At 47.9% G+C, this 15,264-nt stretch overlaps 10 non-coding genes across 10 annotated transcripts; all 10 read right to left on the reverse strand.

Annotated features, from left to right (window-relative positions):
- Window positions 1-946: 946 nt before the first annotated feature.
- On the reverse strand, window positions 947-1,137 carry LOC142686711 (U2 spliceosomal RNA). The gene has a single exon (XR_012856025.1). It is a non-coding gene; the product is annotated as a U2 spliceosomal RNA (small nuclear RNA).
- A 1,276-nt stretch (window positions 1,138-2,413) lies between these two features.
- On the reverse strand, window positions 2,414-2,604 carry LOC142686712 (U2 spliceosomal RNA). Its single transcript, XR_012856026.1, has one exon. It is a non-coding gene; the product is annotated as a U2 spliceosomal RNA (small nuclear RNA).
- A 1,288-nt stretch (window positions 2,605-3,892) lies between these two features.
- LOC142686713 (U2 spliceosomal RNA) lies at window positions 3,893-4,083 on the reverse strand. Its single transcript, XR_012856027.1, has one exon. It is a non-coding gene; the product is annotated as a U2 spliceosomal RNA (small nuclear RNA).
- A 1,297-nt stretch (window positions 4,084-5,380) lies between these two features.
- LOC142686714 (U2 spliceosomal RNA) lies at window positions 5,381-5,571 on the reverse strand. The gene has a single exon (XR_012856028.1). It is a non-coding gene; the product is annotated as a U2 spliceosomal RNA (small nuclear RNA).
- Window positions 5,572-6,851: 1,280 nt separating this feature from the next.
- Window positions 6,852-7,042, reverse strand: LOC142686715 (U2 spliceosomal RNA). The gene has a single exon (XR_012856029.1). It is a non-coding gene; the product is annotated as a U2 spliceosomal RNA (small nuclear RNA).
- Window positions 7,043-8,330: 1,288 nt separating this feature from the next.
- On the reverse strand, window positions 8,331-8,521 carry LOC142686716 (U2 spliceosomal RNA). The gene has a single exon (XR_012856030.1). It is a non-coding gene; the product is annotated as a U2 spliceosomal RNA (small nuclear RNA).
- A 1,280-nt stretch (window positions 8,522-9,801) lies between these two features.
- On the reverse strand, window positions 9,802-9,992 carry LOC142686717 (U2 spliceosomal RNA). The gene has a single exon (XR_012856031.1). It is a non-coding gene; the product is annotated as a U2 spliceosomal RNA (small nuclear RNA).
- A 1,292-nt stretch (window positions 9,993-11,284) lies between these two features.
- Window positions 11,285-11,475, reverse strand: LOC142686718 (U2 spliceosomal RNA). The gene has a single exon (XR_012856032.1). It is a non-coding gene; the product is annotated as a U2 spliceosomal RNA (small nuclear RNA).
- A 1,276-nt stretch (window positions 11,476-12,751) lies between these two features.
- LOC142686721 (U2 spliceosomal RNA) lies at window positions 12,752-12,942 on the reverse strand. The gene has a single exon (XR_012856034.1). It is a non-coding gene; the product is annotated as a U2 spliceosomal RNA (small nuclear RNA).
- A 1,280-nt stretch (window positions 12,943-14,222) lies between these two features.
- Window positions 14,223-14,413, reverse strand: LOC142686722 (U2 spliceosomal RNA). The gene has a single exon (XR_012856035.1). It is a non-coding gene; the product is annotated as a U2 spliceosomal RNA (small nuclear RNA).
- Window positions 14,414-15,264: the final 851 nt, after the last annotated feature.

A 15,264-nucleotide genomic window follows, 5' to 3' on the forward strand; every position in this document is an offset into this window, starting at 1 on the left:
CCAGTCCAGTCCAGTGCTGCCTGCTGAGCAGCACTGACCAACACTGCCTGGGCCCAGGCTTTTATCTCTGAGGCCCCATTATGATGTCAGAAAGCTGGCTCTGGAATCCTGAGGGCTCCACTATGACACGTGCAAAGTTCCGTCTGAACTTTATATAAGACGGTGAGGCTCAGTCAGTCACTCAGTGTTGCCTGAGAGGGCAACACTGCAACAGCCGGCCGCCAGGCTGTCTTTTTTTTGCACAGCTAGTTGCCTCCAGGAGGCCACAAGAGGGAGACAAGGGACTGCAAAATGGAAAATAGGCATCCACCAACTTTACAGACAACTTCTCCTTGCTCCTACAACCTCCATCCTTGCACAGTTTGTTATTCTTCTAGGTAACATAGTAACAAATCCAAATTGCTGCTCTCTTTGTAGGCAAGCAAGGCTTTGTTGCAACTGCAATTCTTACTTCTTCTTGAAATGTAGGGACGACAGTACATTCCATCACATCCATCTAGTGTACACAGGTAGGTCCATTGTGGCGGGCAGGCGAGCGGGCGGGCTGCTTTATTGGCTGTTTGCTGTTCCCCTACTCCACTCCACTATTTGACTGTTGTGCTGCATCAATCAATCAATCAATCAATCAATCAATCAATCAATCAATCAGTGGCTGGCTCAGGTGCAGCTCTTTAACTTACCTAAAAGGGAGGGCGGAGAGAAGACAAGGAAGGTGAATGAGGTGTTCCAATGTGAAATGCCGGAAACACAGAAACACAGACGACACACAACAAGAGGTGGCAATCTATTCATTAATTGCATTTAATCAATGAGCTCATTATCACTCATGCATTGTCCAACAGGTGTTGAAATAATGGGATTAAAAGGGGAGATCCCTTCAGAAAGACAGAAACAATAGCAAAGACAAAAAACACTTTTGGAATCTGCTTTTAGTCAACACATAAGGAAAGGGTGCACCGGTCCTGGAAATACTGCAATACCAGGTCAATGCGTGGAGTGGACAGAGCAAGCTCTATTTCCATCTCCCTGTTCTAAAAATCCATTTAATATATGGTCCCCAGATAGGGGACGTATCAGATATTAAACTGATAAGAACAGATACTACACTTGATCTTAGCCAAAAGGCCGAGAAGCGATAACCCGAACGGGCCGCGCGTTGCCCGAGCCTGCCCGATACTGCTGTTCAGCCCTTGCAGCGATTCAGCCTACTTCTAGGCAATTCCATGGGGCCCTGCAGGCTCACACACTCACAGCTACACGGGAGGTGAATAAAGGCCGGAGAGGAAGCCAGACAGGATTTGCTTCTTTTGCTTGCACCACAATGCAGTGCTGAAAGAGGAGGAATCTACATAAAAACGCCTTCCTGGCAACGCCCAAATGCCCTGCTGCCATGCAGATAAACACTGGCAGCGGCAGCAAGTGCATGCCCACAGCCACCCCTTGTTCCTTCACACCTTGTATCAGCTGTAATCCAGTCCAGTCCAGTGCTGCCTGCTGAGCAGCACTGACCAACACTGCCTGGGCCCAGGCTTTTATCTCTGAGGCCCCATTATGATGTCAGAAAGCTGGCTCTGGAATCCTGAGGGCTCCACTATGACACGTGCAAAGTTCCGTCTGAACTTTATATAAGACGGTGAGGCTCAGTCAGTCACTCAGTGTTGCCTGAGAGGGCAACACTGCAACAGCCGGCCGCCAGGCTGTCTTTTTTTTGCACAGCTAGTTGCCTCCAGGAGGCCACAAGAGGGAGACAAGGGACTGCAAAATGGAAAATAGGCATCCACCAACTTTACAGACAACTTCTCCTTGCTCCTACAACCTCCATCCTTGCACAGTTTGTTATTCTTCTAGGTAACATAGTAACAAATCCAAATTGCTGCTCTCTTTGTAGGCAAGCAAGGCTTTGTTGCAACTGCAATTCTTACTTCTTCTTGAAATGTAGGGACGACAGTACATTCCATCACATCCATCTAGTGTACACAGGTAGGTCCATTGTGGCGGGCAGGCGAGCGGGCGGGCTGCTTTATTGGCTGTTTGCTGTTCCCCTACTCCACTCCACTATTTGACTGTTGTGCTGCATCAATCAATCAATCAATCAATCAATCAATCAATCAATCAGTGGCTGGCTCAGGTGCAGCTCTTTAACTTACCTAAAAGGGAGGGCGGAGAGAAGACAAGGAAGGTGAATGAGGTGTTCCAATGTGAAATGCCGGAAACACAGAAACACAGACGACACACAACAAGAGGTGGCAATCTATTCATTAATTGCATTTAATCAATGAGCTCATTATCACTCATGCATTGTCCAACAGGTGTTGAAATAATGGGATTAAAAGGGGAGATCCCTTCAGAAAGACAGAAACAATAGCAAAGACAAAAAACACTTTTGGAATCTGCTTTTAGTCAACACATAAGGAAAGGGTGCACCGGTCCTGGAAATACTGCAATACCAGGTCAATGCGTGGAGTGGACAGAGCAAGCTCTATTTCCATCTCCCTGTTCTAAAAATCCATTTAATATATGGTCCCCAGATAGGGGACGTATCAGATATTAAACTGATAAGAACAGATACTACACTTGATCTTAGCCAAAAGGCCGAGAAGCGATAACCCGAACGGGCCGCGCGTTGCCCGAGCCTGCCCGATACTGCTGTTCAGCCCTTGCAGCGATTCAGCCTACTTCTAGGCAATTCCATGGGGCCCTGCAGGCTCACACACTCACAGCTACACGGGAGGTGAATAAAGGCCGGAGAGGAAGCCAGACAGGATTTGCTTCTTTTGCTTGCACCACAATGCAGTGCTGAAAGAGGAGGAATCTACATAAAAACGCCTTCCTGGCAACGCCCAAATGCCCTGCTGCCATGCAGATAAACACTGGCAGCGGCAGCAAGTGCATGCCCACAGCCACCCCTTGTTCCTTCACACCTTGTATCAGCTGTAATCCAGTCCAGTCCAGTGCTGCCTGCTGAGCAGCACTGACCAACACTGCCTGGGCCCAGGCTTTTATCTCTGAGGCCCCATTATGATGTCAGAAAGCTGGCTCTGGAATCCTGAGGGCTCCACTATGACACGTGCAAAGTTCCGTCTGAACTTTATATAAGACGGTGAGGCTCAGTCAGTCACTCAGTGTTGCCTGAGAGGGCAACACTGCAACAGCCGGCCGCCAGGCTGTCTTTTTTTTGCACAGCTAGTTGCCTCCAGGAGGCCACAAGAGGGAGACAAGGGACTGCAAAATGGAAAATAGGCATCCACCAACTTTACAGACAACTTCTCCTTGCTCCTACAACCTCCATCCTTGCACAGTTTGTTATTCTTCTAGGTAACATAGTAACAAATCCAAATTGCTGCTCTCTTTGTAGGCAAGCAAGGCTTTGTTGCAACTGCAATTCTTACTTCTTCTTGAAATGTAGGGACGACAGTACATTCCATCACATCCATCTAGTGTACACAGGTAGGTCCATTGTGGCGGGCAGGCGAGCGGGCGGGCTGCTTTATTGGCTGTTTGCTGTTCCCCTACTCCACTCCACTATTTGACTGTTGTGCTGCATCAATCAATCAATCAATCAATCAATCAATCAATCAATCAATCAATCAATCAGTGGCTGGCTCAGGTGCAGCTCTTTAACTTACCTAAAAGGGAGGGCGGAGAGAAGACAAGGAAGGTGAATGAGGTGTTCCAATGTGAAATGCCGGAAACACAGAAACACAGACGACACACAACAAGAGGTGGCAATCTATTCATTAATTGCATTTAATCAATGAGCTCATTATCACTCATGCATTGTCCAACAGGTGTTGAAATAATGGGATTAAAAGGGGAGATCCCTTCAGAAAGACAGAAACAATAGCAAAGACAAAAAACACTTTTGGAATCTGCTTTTAGTCAACACATAAGGAAAGGGTGCACCGGTCCTGGAAATACTGCAATACCAGGTCAATGCGTGGAGTGGACAGAGCAAGCTCTATTTCCATCTCCCTGTTCTAAAAATCCATTTAATATATGGTCCCCAGATAGGGGACGTATCAGATATTAAACTGATAAGAACAGATACTACACTTGATCTTAGCCAAAAGGCCGAGAAGCGATAACCCGAACGGGCCGCGCGTTGCCCGAGCCTGCCCGATACTGCTGTTCAGCCCTTGCAGCGATTCAGCCTACTTCTAGGCAATTCCATGGGGCCCTGCAGGCTCACACACTCACAGCTACACGGGAGGTGAATAAAGGCCGGAGAGGAAGCCAGACAGGATTTGCTTCTTTTGCTTGCACCACAATGCAGTGCTGAAAGAGGAGGAATCTACATAAAAACGCCTTCCTGGCAACGCCCAAATGCCCTGCTGCCATGCAGATAAACACTGGCAGCGGCAGCAAGTGCATGCCCACAGCCACCCCTTGTTCCTTCACACCTTGTATCAGCTGTAATCCAGTCCAGTCCAGTGCTGCCTGCTGAGCAGCACTGACCAACACTGCCTGGGCCCAGGCTTTTATCTCTGAGGCCCCATTATGATGTCAGAAAGCTGGCTCTGGAATCCTGAGGGCTCCACTATGACACGTGCAAAGTTCCGTCTGAACTTTATATAAGACGGTGAGGCTCAGTCAGTCACTCAGTGTTGCCTGAGAGGGCAACACTGCAACAGCCGGCCGCCAGGCTGTCTTTTTTTTGCACAGCTAGTTGCCTCCAGGAGGCCACAAGAGGGAGACAAGGGACTGCAAAATGGAAAATAGGCATCCACCAACTTTACAGACAACTTCTCCTTGCTCCTACAACCTCCATCCTTGCACAGTTTGTTATTCTTCTAGGTAACATAGTAACAAATCCAAATTGCTGCTCTCTTTGTAGGCAAGCAAGGCTTTGTTGCAACTGCAATTCTTACTTCTTCTTGAAATGTAGGGACGACAGTACATTCCATCACATCCATCTAGTGTACACAGGTAGGTCCATTGTGGCGGGCAGGCGAGCGGGCGGGCTGCTTTATTGGCTGTTTGCTGTTCCCCTACTCCACTCCACTATTTGACTGTTGTGCTGCATCAATCAATCAATCAATCAATCAATCAATCAATCAATCAATCAATCAATCAATCAATCAGTGGCTGGCTCAGGTGCAGCTCTTTAACTTACCTAAAAGGGAGGGGCGGAGAGAAGACAAGGAAGGTGAATGAGGTGTTCCAATGTGAAATGCCGGAAACACAGAAACACAGACGACACACAACAAGAGGTGGCAATCTATTCATTAATTGCATTTAATCAATGAGCTCATTATCACTCATGCATTGTCCAACAGGTGTTGAAATAATGGGATTAAAAGGGGAGATCCCTTCAGAAAGACAGAAACAATAGCAAAGACAAAAAACACTTTTGGAATCTGCTTTTAGTCAACACATAAGGAAAGGGTGCACCGGTCCTGGAAATACTGCAATACCAGGTCAATGCGTGGAGTGGACAGAGCAAGCTCTATTTCCATCTCCCTGTTCTAAAAATCCATTTAATATATGGTCCCCAGATAGGGGACGTATCAGATATTAAACTGATAAGAACAGATACTACACTTGATCTTAGCCAAAAGGCCGAGAAGCGATAACCCGAACGGGCCGCGCGTTGCCCGAGCCTGCCCGATACTGCTGTTCAGCCCTTGCAGCGATTCAGCCTACTTCTAGGCAATTCCATGGGGCCCTGCAGGCTCACACACTCACAGCTACACGGGAGGTGAATAAAGGCCGGAGAGGAAGCCAGACAGGATTTGCTTCTTTTGCTTGCACCACAATGCAGTGCTGAAAGAGGAGGAATCTACATAAAAACGCCTTCCTGGCAACGCCCAAATGCCCTGCTGCCATGCAGATAAACACTGGCAGCGGCAGCAAGTGCATGCCCACAGCCACCCCTTGTTCCTTCAGCTGTAATCCAGTCCAGTCCAGTGCTGCCTGCTGAGCAGCACTGACCAACACTGCCTGGGCCCAGGCTTTTATCTCTGAGGCCCCATTATGATGTCAGAAAGCTGGCTCTGGAATCCTGAGGGCTCCACTATGACACGTGCAAAGTTCCGTCTGAACTTTATATAAGACGGTGAGGCTCAGTCAGTCACTCAGTGTTGCCTGAGAGGGCAACACTGCAACAGCCGGCCGCCAGGCTGTCTTTTTTTTGCACAGCTAGTTGCCTCCAGGAGGCCACAAGAGGGAGACAAGGGACTGCAAAATGGAAAATAGGCATCCACCAACTTTACAGACAACTTCTCCTTGCTCCTACAACCTCCATCCTTGCACAGTTTGTTATTCTTCTAGGTAACATAGTAACAAATCCAAATTGCTGCTCTCTTTGTAGGCAAGCAAGGCTTTGTTGCAACTGCAATTCTTACTTCTTCTTGAAATGTAGGGACGACAGTACATTCCATCACATCCATCTAGTGTACACAGGTAGGTCCATTGTGGCGGGCAGGCGAGCGGGCGGGCTGCTTTATTGGCTGTTTGCTGTTCCCCTACTCCACTCCACTATTTGACTGTTGTGCTGCATCAATCAATCAATCAATCAATCAATCAATCAATCAATCAATCAATCAATCAATCAGTGGCTGGCTCAGGTGCAGCTCTTTAACTTACCTAAAAGGGAGGGCGGAGAGAAGACAAGGAAGGTGAATGAGGTGTTCCAATGTGAAATGCCGGAAACACAGAAACACAGACGACACACAACAAGAGGTGGCAATCTATTCATTAATTGCATTTAATCAATGAGCTCATTATTACTCATGCATTGTCCAACAGGTGTTGAAATAATGGGATTAAAAGGGGAGATCCCTTCAGAAAGACAGAAACAATAGCAAAGACAAAAAACACTTTTGGAATCTGCTTTTAGTCAACACATAAGGAAAGGGTGCACCGGTCCTGGAAATACTGCAATACCAGGTCAATGCGTGGAGTGGACAGAGCAAGCTCTATTTCCATCTCCCTGTTCTAAAAATCCATTTAATATATGGTCCCCAGATAGGGGACGTATCAGATATTAAACTGATAAGAACAGATACTACACTTGATCTTAGCCAAAAGGCCGAGAAGCGATAACCCGAACGGGCCGCGCGTTGCCCGAGCCTGCCCGATACTGCTGTTCAGCCCTTGCAGCGATTCAGCCTACTTCTAGGCAATTCCATGGGGCCCTGCAGGCTCACACACTCACAGCTACACGGGAGGTGAATAAAGGCCGGAGAGGAAGCCAGACAGGATTTGCTTCTTTTGCTTGCACCACAATGCAGTGCTGAAAGAGGAGGAATCTACATAAAAACGCCTTCCTGGCAACGCCCAAATGCCCTGCTGCCATGCAGATAAACACTGGCAGCGGCAGCAAGTGCATGCCCACAGCCACCCCTTGTTCCTTCACACCTTGTATCAGCTGTAATCCAGTCCAGTCCAGTGCTGCCTGCTGAGCAGCACTGACCAACACTGCCTGGGCCCAGGATTTTATCTCTGAGGCCCCATTATGATGTCAGAAAGCTGGCTCTGGAATCCTGAGGGCTCCACTATGACACGTGCAAAGTTCCGTCTGAACTTTATATAAGACGGTGAGGCTCAGTCAGTCACTCAGTGTTGCCTGAGAGGGCAACACTGCAACAGCCGGCCGCCAGGCTGTCTTTTTTTTGCACAGCTAGTTGCCTCCAGGAGGCCACAAGAGGGAGACAAGGGACTGCAAAATGGAAAATAGGCATCCACCAACTTTACAGACAACTTCTCCTTGCTCCTACAACCTCCATCCTTGCACAGTTTGTTATTCTTCTAGGTAACATAGTAACAAATCCAAATTGCTGCTCTCTTTGTAGGCAAGCAAGGCTTTGTTGCAACTGCAATTCTTACTTCTTCTTGAAATGTAGGGACGACAGTACATTCCATCACATCCATCTAGTGTACACAGGTAGGTCCATTGTGGCGGGCAGGCGAGCGGGCGGGCTGCTTTATTGGCTGTTTGCTGTTCCCCTACTCCACTCCACTATTTGACTGTTGTGCTGCATCAATCAATCAATCAATCAATCAATCAATCAATCAATCAATCAATCAATCAGTGGCTGGCTCAGGTGCAGCTCTTTAACTTACCTAAAAGGGAGGGCGGAGAGAAGACAAGGAAGGTGAATGAGGTGTTCCAATGTGAAATGCCGGAAACACAGAAACACAGACGACACACAACAAGAGGTGGCAATCTATTCATTAATTGCATTTAATCAATGAGCTCATTATCACTCATGCATTGTCCAACAGGTGTTGAAATAATGGGATTAAAAGGGGAGATCCCTTCAGAAAGACAGAAACAATAGCAAAGACAAAAAACACTTTTGGAATCTGCTTTTAGTCAACACATAAGGAAAGGGTGCACCGGTCCTGGAAATACTGCAATACCAGGTCAATGCGTGGAGTGGACAGAGCAAGCTCTATTTCCATCTCCCTGTTCTAAAAATCCATTTAATATATGGTCCCCAGATAGGGGACGTATCAGATATTAAACTGATAAGAACAGATACTACACTTGATCTTAGCCAAAAGGCCGAGAAGCGATAACCCGAACGGGCCGCGCGTTGCCCGAGCCTGCCCGATACTGCTGTTCAGCCCTTGCAGCGATTCAGCCTACTTCTAGGCAATTCCATGGGGCCCTGCAGGCTCACACACTCACAGCTACACGGGAGGTGAATAAAGGCCGGAGAGGAAGCCAGACAGGATTTGCTTCTTTTGCTTGCACCACAATGCAGTGCTGAAAGAGGAGGAATCTACATAAAAACGCCTTCCTGGCAACGCCCAAATGCCCTGCTGCCATGCAGATAAACACTGGCAGCGGCAGCAAGTGCATGCCCACAGCCACCCCTTGTTCCTTCACACCTTGTATCAGCTGTAATCCAGTCCAGTCCAGTGCTGCCTGCTGAGCAGCACTGACCAACACTGCCTGGGCCCAGGCTTTTATCTCTGAGGCCCCATTATGATGTCAGAAAGCTGGCTCTGGAATCCTGAGGGCTCCACTATGACACGTGCAAAGTTCCGTCTGAACTTTATATAAGACGGTGAGGCTCAGTCAGTCACTCAGTGTTGCCTGAGAGGGCAACACTGCAACAGCCGGCCGCCAGGCTGTCTTTTTTTTGCACAGCTAGTTGCCTCCAGGAGGCCACAAGAGGGAGACAAGGGACTGCAAAATGGAAAATAGGCATCCACCAACTTTACAGACAACTTCTCCTTGCTCCTACAACCTCCATCCTTGCACAGTTTGTTATTCTTCTAGGTAACATAGTAACAAATCCAAATTGCTGCTCTCTTTGTAGGCAAGCAAGGCTTTGTTGCAACTGCAATTCTTACTTCTTCTTGAAATGTAGGGACGACAGTACATTCCATCACATCCATCTAGTGTACACAGGTAGGTCCATTGTGGCGGGCAGGCGAGCGGGCGGGCTGCTTTATTGGCTGTTTGCTGTTCCCCTACTCCACTCCACTATTTGACTGTTGTGCTGCATCAATCAATCAATCAATCAATCAATCAATCAATCAATCAATCAGTGGCTGGCTCAGGTGCAGCTCTTTAACTTACCTAAAAGGGAGGGCGGAGAGAAGACAAGGAAGGTGAATGAGGTGTTCCAATGTGAAATGCCGGAAACACAGAAACACAGACGACACACAACAAGAGGTGGCAATCTATTCATTAATTGCATTTAATCAATGAGCTCATTATCACTCATGCATTGTCCAACAGGTGTTGAAATAATGGGATTAAAAGGGGAGATCCCTTCAGAAAGACAGAAACAATAGCAAAGACAAAAAACACTTTTGGAATCTGCTTTTAGTCAACACATAAGGAAAGGGTGCACCGGTCCTGGAAATACTGCAATACCAGGTCAATGCGTGGAGTGGACAGAGCAAGCTCTATTTCCATCTCCCTGTTCTAAAAATCCATTTAATATATGGTCCCCAGATAGGGGACGTATCAGATATTAAACTGATAAGAACAGATACTACACTTGATCTTAGCCAAAAGGCCGAGAAGCGATAACCCGAACGGGCCGCGCGTTGCCCGAGCCTGCCCGATACTGCTGTTCAGCCCTTGCAGCGATTCAGCCTACTTCTAGGCAATTCCATGGGGCCCTGCAGGCTCACACACTCACAGCTACACGGGAGGTGAATAAAGGCCGGAGAGGAAGCCAGACATGATTTGCTTCTTTTGCTTGCACCACAATGCAGTGCTGAAAGAGGAGGAATCTACATAAAAACGCCTTCCTGGCAACGCCCAAATGCCCTGCTGCCATGCAGATAAACACTGGCAGCGGCAGCAAGTGCATGCCCACAGCCACCCCTTGTTCCTTCACACCTTGTATCAGCTGTAATCCAGTCCAGTCCAGTGCTGCCTGCTGAGCAGCACTGACCAACACTGCCTGGGCCCAGGCTTTTATCTCTGAGGCCCCATTATGATGTCAGAAAGCTGGCTCTGGAATCCTGAGGGCTCCACTATGACACGTGCAAAGTTCCGTCTGAACTTTATATAAGACGGTGAGGCTCAGTCAGTCACTCAGTGTTGCCTGAGAGGGCAACACTGCAACAGCCGGCCGCCAGGCTGTCTTTTTTTTGCACAGCTAGTTGCCTCCAGGAGGCCACAAGAGGGAGACAAGGGACTGCAAAATGGAAAATAGGCATCCACCAACTTTACAGACAACTTCTCCTTGCTCCTACAACCTCCATCCTTGCACAGTTTGTTATTCTTCTAGGTAACATAGTAACAAATCCAAATTGCTGCTCTCTTTGTAGGCAAGCAAGGCTTTGTTGCAACTGCAATTCTTACTTCTTCTTGAAATGTAGGGACGACAGTACATTCCATCACATCCATCTAGTGTACACAGGTAGGTCCATTGTGGCGGGCAGGCGAGCGGGCGGGCTGCTTTATTGGCTGTTTGCTGTTCCCCTACTCCACTCCACTATTTGACTGTTGTGCTGCATCAATCAATCAATCAATCAATCAATCAATCAATCAATCAATCAATCAATCAATCAGTGGCTGGCTCAGGTGCAGCTCTTTAACTTACCTAAAAGGGAGGGCGGAGAGAAGACAAGGAAGGTGAATGAGGTGTTCCAATGTGAAATGCCGGAAACACAGAAACACAGACGACACACAACAAGAGGTGGCAATCTATTCATTAATTGCATTTAATCAATGAGCTCATTATCACTCATGCATTGTCCAACAGGTGTTGAAATAATGGGATTAAAAGGGGAGATCCCTTCAGAAAGACAGAAACAATAGCAAAGACAAAAAACACTTTTGGAATCTGCTTTTAGTCAACACATAAGGAAAGGGTGCACCGGTCCTGGAAATACTGCAATACCAGGTCAATGCGTGGAGTGGACAGAGCAAGCTCTATTTCCATCTCCCTGTTCTAAAAATCCATTTAATATATGGTCCCCAGATAGGGGACGTATCAGATATTAAACTGATAAGAACAGATACTACACTTGATCTTAGCCAAAAGGCCGAGAAGCGATAACCCGAACGGGCCGCGCGTTGCCCGAGCCTGCCCGATACTGCTGTTCAGCCCTTGCAGCGATTCAGCCTACTTCTAGGCAATTCCATGGGGCCCTGCAGGCTCACACACTCACAGCTACACGGGAGGTGAATAAAGGCCGGAGAGGAAGCCAGACATGATTTGCTTCTTTTGCTTGCACCACAATGCAGTGCTGAAAGAGGAGGAATCTACATAAAAACGCCTTCCTGGCAACGCCCAAATGCCCTGCTGCCATGCAGATAAACACTGGCAGCGGCAGCAAGTGCATGCCCACAGCCACCCCTTGTTCCTTCACACCTTGTATCAGCTGTAATCCAGTCCAGTCCAGTGCTGCCTGCTGAGCAGCACTGACCAACACTGCCTGGGCCCAGGCTTTTATCTCTGAGGCCCCATTATGATGTCAGAAAGCTGGCTCTGGAATCCTGAGGGCTCCACTATGACACGTGCAAAGTTCCGTCTGAACTTTATATAAGACGGTGAGGCTCAGTCAGTCACTCAGTGTTGCCTGAGAGGGCAACACTGCAACAGCCGGCCGCCAGGCTGTCTTTTTTTTGCACAGCTAGTTGCCTCCAGGAGGCCACAAGAGGGAGACAAGGGACTGCAAAATGGAAAATAGGCATCCACCAACTTTACAGACAACTTCTCCTTGCTCCTACAACCTCCATCCTTGCACAGTTTGTTATTCTTCTAGGTAACATAGTAACAAATCCAAATTGCTGCTCTCTTTGTAGGCAAGCAAGGCTTTGTTGCAACTGCAATTCTTACTTCTTCTTGAAATGTAGGGACGACAGTACATTCCATCACATCCATCTAGTGTACACAGGTAGGTCCATTGTGGCGGGCAGGCGAGCGGGCGGGCTGCTTTATTGGCTGTTTGCTGTTCCCCTACTCCACTCCACTATTTGACTGTTGTGCTGCATCAATCAATCAATCAATCAATCAATCAATCAATCAATCAGTGGCTGGCTCAGGTGCAGCTCTTTAACTTACCTAAAAGGGAGGGCGGAGAGAAGACAAGGAAGGTGAATGAGGTGTTCCAATGTGAAATGCCGGAAACACAGAAACACAGACGACACACAACAAGAGGTGGCAATCTATTCATTAATTGCATTTAATCAATGAGCTCATTATCACTCATGCATTGTCCAACAGGTGTTGAAATAATGGGATTAAAAGGGGAGATCCCTTCAGAAAGACAGAAACAATAGCAAAGACAAAAAACACTTTTGGAATCTGCTTTTAGTCAACACATAAGGAAAGGGTGCACCGGTCCTGGAAATACTGCAATACCAGGTCAATGCGTGGAGTGGACAGAGCAAGCTCTATTTCCATCTCCCTGTTCTAAAAATCCATTTAATATATGGTCCCCAGATAGGGGACGTATCAGATATTAAACTGATAAGAACAGATACTACACTTGATCTTAGCCAAAAGGCCGAGAAGCGATAACCCGAACGGGCCGCGCGTTGCCCGAGCCTGCCCGATACTGCTGTTCAGCCCTTGCAGCGATTCAGCCTACTTCTAGGCAATTCCATGGGGCCCTGCAGGCTCACACACTCACAGCTACACGGGAGGTGAATAAAGGCCGGAGAGGAAGCCAGACAGGATTTGCTTCTTTTGCTTGCACCACAATGCAGTGCTGAAAGAGGAGGAATCTACATAAAAACGCCTTCCTGGCAACGCCCAAATGCCCTGCTGCCATGCAGATAAACACTGGCAGCGGCAGCAAGTGCATGCCCACAGCCACCCCTTGTTCCTTCACACCTTGTATCAGCTGTAATCCAGTCCAGTCCAGTGCTGCCTGCTGAGCAGCACTGACCAACACTGCCTGGGCCCAGGCTTTTATCTCTGAGGCCCCATTATGATGTCAGAAAGCTGGCTCTGGAATCCTGAGGGCTCCACTATGACACGTGCAAAGTTCCGTCTGAACTTTATATAAGACGGTGAGGCTCAGTCAGTCACTCAGTGTTGCCTGAGAGGGCAACACTGCAACAGCCGGCCGCCAGGCTGTCTTTTTTTTGCACAGCTAGTTGCCTCCAGGAGGCCACAAGAGGGAGACAAGGGACTGCAAAATGGAAAATAGGCATCCACCAACTTTACAGACAACTTCTCCTTGCTCCTACAACCTCCATCCTTGCACAGTTTGTTATTCTTCTAGGTAACATAGTAACAAATCCAAATTGCTGCTCTCTTTGTAGGCAAGCAAGGCTTTGTTGCAACTGCAATTCTTACTTCTTCTTGAAATGTAGGGACGACAGTACATTCCATCACATCCATCTAGTGTACACAGGTAGGTCCATTGTGGCGGGCAGGCGAGCGGGCGGGCTGCTTTATTGGCTGTTTGCTGTTCCCCTACTCCACTCCACTATTTGACTGTTGTGCTGCATCAATCAATCAATCAATCAATCAATCAATCAATCAATCAATCAGTGGCTGGCTCAGGTGCAGCTCTTTAACTTACCTAAAAGGGAGGGCGGAGAGAAGACAAGGAAGGTGAATGAGGTGTTCCAATGTGAAATGCCGGAAACACAGAAACACAGACGACACACAACAAGAGGTGGCAATCTATTCATTAATTGCATTTAATCAATGAGCTCATTATCACTCATGCATTGTCCAACAGGTGTTGAAATAATGGGATTAAAAGGGGAGATCCCTTCAGAAAGACAGAAACAATAGCAAAGACAAAAAACACTTTTGGAATCTGCTTTTAGTCAACACATAAGGAAAGGGTGCACCGGTCCTGGAAATACTGCAATACCAGGTCAATGCGTGGAGTGGACAGAGCAAGCTCTATTTCCATCTCCCTGTTCTAAAAATCCATTTAATATATGGTCCCCAGATAGGGGACGTATCAGATATTAAACTGATAAGAACAGATACTACACTTGATCTTAGCCAAAAGGCCGAGAAGCGATAACCCGAACGGGCCGCGCGTTGCCCGAGCCTGCCCGATACTGCTGTTCAGCCCTTGCAGCGATTCAGCCTACTTCTAGGCAATTCCATGGGGCCCTGCAGGCTCACACACTCACAGCTACACGGGAGGTGAATAAAGGCCGGAGAGGAAGCCAGACATGATTTGCTTCTTTTGCTTGCACCACAATGCAGTGCTGAAAGAGGAGGAATCTACATAAAAACGCCTTCCTGGCAACGCCCAAATGCCCTGCTGCCATGCAGATAAACACTGGCAGCGGCAGCAAGTGCATGCCCACAGCCACCCCTTGTTCCTTCACACCTTGTATCAGCTGTAATCCAGTCCAGTCCAGTGCTGCCTGCTGAGCAGCACTGACCAACACTGCCTGGGCCCAGGCTTTTATCTCTGAGGCCCCATTATGATGTCAGAAAGCTGGCTCTGGAATCCTGAGGGCTCCACTATGACACGTGCAAAGTTCCGTCTGAACTTTATATAAGACGGTGAGGCTCAGTCAGTCACTCAGTGTTGCCTGAGAGGGCAACACTGCAACAGCCGGCCGCCAGGCTGTCTTTTTTTTGCACAGCTAGTTGCCTCCAGGAGGCCACAAGAGGGAGACAAGGGACTGCAAAATGGAAAATAGGCATCCACCAACTTTACAGACAACTTCTCCTTGCTCCTACAACCTCCATCCTTGCACAGTTTGTTATTCTTCTAGGTAACATAGTAACAAATCCAAATTGCTGCTCTCTTTGTAGGCAAGCAAGGCTTTGTTGCAACTGCAATTCTTACTTCTTCTTGAAATGTAGGGACGACAGTACATTCCATCACATCCATCTAGTGTACACAGGTAGGTCC

This window comes from Rhinoderma darwinii (assembly GCF_050947455.1).
Source record: "Rhinoderma darwinii isolate aRhiDar2 chromosome 5 unlocalized genomic scaffold, aRhiDar2.hap1 SUPER_5_unloc_18, whole genome shotgun sequence".
In the NCBI taxonomy this organism is placed as follows: Eukaryota; Metazoa; Chordata; class Amphibia; order Anura; family Rhinodermatidae; genus Rhinoderma; species Rhinoderma darwinii.